Consider the following 3,917-nt stretch of genomic DNA (forward strand, 5'->3'; position numbering starts at 1 on the left):
CTTGGCCCATTTTATTGGTTAGAAGATAGGTGGAGTAAACAGAACAGGATACTGGGAGGAAGAGGAAGTGAGCTCAGAGTCTCGACAGCTCTCCTCTCGGGAGCAGACGCCAGAGAGAGACGCCATGCCCCGCTCCCGGGATGAAGCTCCGACCCAGGATGGACTAAGCTAGAATCTCCCCGGTAAGCGCACCTTGGGGTGCTACACACAGATGATTAGAAATGGGCTAAATTAATATGTGAGAATTAGCCTAGAAGAGAATGGGCCAAGCAGTGTTTAAATGAATACAGTTTGTGTGTTGTTATTTCGGGGCATAAGCTAGCCATGCGGGCGGCTGGGGTGCTGGGGACGCAGCCCCGCCGCCCTTATTACTACAGAGCATAATTTAATTGTTCTTAGTATTTAGCAGAAGCATTCAAACATCAACACTATGTGATTTCCAAACACCTTCATCGGCCTCAGAAAAAGCCAAGAACTTATGCATATTCATGATCAGTCACTCCATCCACGTTTCCCTTCTCTTCAGTCCTTGTCAATCACTATTCTCTTTCAGACATTTCACAAAGCTGAAACCATGCCATGCCTTCTGTTACAGGTTTCTTTGATATAGAATAACATATTCAAGCTTCATTCTTTCTGTAGTATGTGTCAGTATTTTGTTCCACTCTATTACTGAGTAAATATGATAATATTTGCTTGCACAAATACCCTTGCACAAGTACCACATTTGCTATATACATTCATCATTTGATGGATATTTGGGTTATTTACAGTCTGTTAATCCTAGGATATGAACTCAAAACAGGAAGAGTTGAGTCATAAGGGAGTTGTTTATTTGACATTTCAAGTAGATAAAATTGTTGCAGTTGTGAGCCTGGCCTTTGACAGCTGAGCTATCTCTCCAGCCCTAAAGAAAATTGTTTTAAGTTTTACGTCATTTTAAAATACTACCAGAAAGGTGTTGTGAGAGTTTCTATTCCTGCACACCATCTAAGTATTTGATCTTCATTTTTAAAATAAATGTAGTGCATGTGTCTGTGTGTGCGTGTTTTGTGTCAATGTATGCCACATGTGAAGGGGTGACTGTGGAGGCCAGAAGATGAAACTCCAGAACTGGATTTACAGGTAGGTAATTGTGACCTACCCAATGTGGGCACTGAGAATCAAACTTGAGCCACTGGAAGAGCAAATGCTCTTAAATAGTGAGTAATCTCTCCAGTCCCTATACTTGCATTTTTATTTCACTGTCCAAACGTGCATAAATTGTTTTCTCATTGTGGTTTTGATTGCATATTCCTGGTGGCTAATGATATTTGGTATCTTTGAGTATGATTATTGGTCACTTACATTTATCCTTTTGAAATTTTTCTATACAAATCCTTTAAAACTTTATTATGTTATGTTTGGTTGATATCCCTGGGAGGCCTGCTTTTTTTCTGAAGGGAAATGGAGGAGGAATGAATCTGGGGGAGAGGAAAGCCATGATATGGGGGAGGCCAGGAAGAGTGGGTGGAGGGTTGAATGTTGCAGTTGGAAGGTATTGTATGAGAGAAGAATAAAACAACAGTAACAACAGCAAAACTCATTTTTTTCCTTTTTGTGTCTGAAAAAGATGAGCTACAAGGGTAAAATGACCTTCCTACGTCAGTCTCCCAAGTAGGTGACCCTATAGGCACACACTGCAATACTCCTTTGCTAATATTTTAGTTGTGTTATTTGGCTGTTTTTGACACTTAGTTGTGACATATATATGCATATATACATGTATATATATATATGTATATATGTCTTACAAGTTCTTTACCTATTATATAATATACAAGTATTTTTCTCCCACATTGTACATTGTCTTTTTCTTTGCTTTGAAGTATGAATGCTTTTAATCTTGATGTAGACAGCTTTACTTTTTCCTTTGTTGCTTGCAATTTTGAAAAAAAACCCTAGTACTTGTTTTACCCTGAAAGTTTTAGTTCCATATCTTCTATTTGGGCCTATGATCCAGGTATGATAATGTTTGGAATTTAATATTTGAAGCCAAGGTGTTGAATTCATTGTCTTGTGTGTGGTTACATATGCTAAGCAGGAGGTTAACTTCAAGAGAAACTGGAAAATGAGTTCCCAAAACAAGACATAAAGATCAATAAGTGGTCGACTTACTGACTCAGATCAAACCAATTTCAGTTTATTGCTAACTGTAGAGTGCTGCACCACTTTAACTTAATTAACTTTTTAAGGGGACTTTGGCTTCTGTACGTGGTCTTGCACCTTATTCTTCTACTTAGAACAGACTAGATTCAGGGTAAAATGGGCCTTCCAAGAGAAGTATGACCGAAAATATTCACCTAGGGGAGACAAAGGTCAGAGCATGGGGAGACAAAAGTTAAGGCCCATCTCTGCCAAAATCAGAGTCCATGCCACTCAGCTTGGTCTACTATTTTTTTAAGAGTGAACTCTTGCTTGACTCTACTACTATATCTGTCTGAGTTACTCCTTTTGGAGAACAAAAGGACCAGTACTGATGCTAGGCTTGAGATCAGAGAGAGGAAACTTGAAAATGATTGTTTCTTGCCTTTATAAAGTGGTGGTGGCCGCAAGCCCTGGCAACAGAAAGGCAGTGGCCGTGCCGGGCATGGCAGCATCCATTCCCCCATATGGCAGGGAGGAGGCGTAGCCCATGGTCCCCGGGGCCCTACAAGTTACTACTACATGTTGCCCATGAAAGTTAGGGCACTGGGCCTCAAAGTGGCCTTGACTGTCAAGCTGATGCAGGATGACCTTCACATCGTAGATTTTCTGGAACTGCCCACTGCAGACCCTCAGTACCTGACAGAGCTGGCCCAGTATCGCCACTGGGGGAGTCCCGTGCTCCTTGTAGACTTGACACATTAAGAGATGCCCAAGAATGTTGTGGCAGCCACCTCCAGGCTCAAGAGCTTCAACTTGATCCCTGCAGTTGGCCTGAATGTGTACAGCATGCTCAAACACCAGACTCTGGTCCTCACTCTGCCTTCCATCGCCTTCCTGGAGGACAAGCTACTCTGGCAGGATTCAAGATACACTCTGCTCTACCCTTTCCGCTTGCCCTACAATGACTTCCCCTGACCCTGCCCTGGGCACCTAGAGGCCCACCCCACTTGGGGACCAGGTCAGCACATCATCTGTCCTGCAAAAAAGCTGTTCCCTGGAAGCTGCTGGGTCCTGGTGCCAGAAGCCAAGATGAGTGCCTCCTGGGGATCTCTTGCCACATTAAAAGTAAACCCTATTGTTGACAAGAAAAAAAAGTGATCTGACTCTTTTCTAGATCTTACATTTTATTCACTCTCATTTCAGCCCCTATGCTATAGCCAGTCAATCCCAACGATCCAGTTCTTTAATCAGTTTTAAGTCAGGTTTGCCAGGCCTCCTTAGCCTTATGCCCCAGGGAAAGGTGAGTGTGCTATCTGTCCATTCTGCAGCCCCACAATGCAGGACAATCAGCTCCACAGCCTCACGATACAGGACAATCAGATCCCTAGCCCCATGATGCAGGACAATCAGATGCGATAGAGAGTCAAGTCAAAGCAGGAACTCAGTTTATTACTGTGAGCATCAGCTTATATAGGTTAAGTGACATTGTGTGATGTGGGGGTACCTCCAGCCAACGAGAGACAATCAAGCCCTCACTCTGGCTGGAGGGGCATCTACCTAGATTTTGCTGTCTCATCCTCACCTGGTAGCTTTGACTATTCTTCAAACTCAAGCCAGGCTTTTCTCTGTCCTACAGGCCTCGAGGTATAGGTCCTGAGATAATTTTGGCCCAACAAGATTAAACAGAGTTATAAGGGAAAAATTCAAAGTATGGTAATGGAAATAGACACTTAAATCTTGCCCTTTTAAGATCCATTTTCCGTCGGGCATTGGAGGTGCACGCCTTTAAT

At 42.8% G+C, this 3,917-nt stretch overlaps 1 pseudogene; it reads left to right on the forward strand.

Moving 5' to 3' along the window:
• Positions 1-1,099: 1,099 nt before the first annotated feature.
• LOC121442556 lies at positions 1,100-3,281 on the forward strand (annotated as a pseudogene).
• Positions 3,282-3,917: the final 636 nt, after the last annotated feature.

Source organism: Microtus oregoni, unplaced genomic scaffold, assembly GCF_018167655.1.
Source record: "Microtus oregoni isolate MIOR12 unplaced genomic scaffold, Mior012 000092F_000, whole genome shotgun sequence".
Taxonomy (NCBI): Eukaryota; Metazoa; Chordata; class Mammalia; order Rodentia; family Cricetidae; genus Microtus; species Microtus oregoni.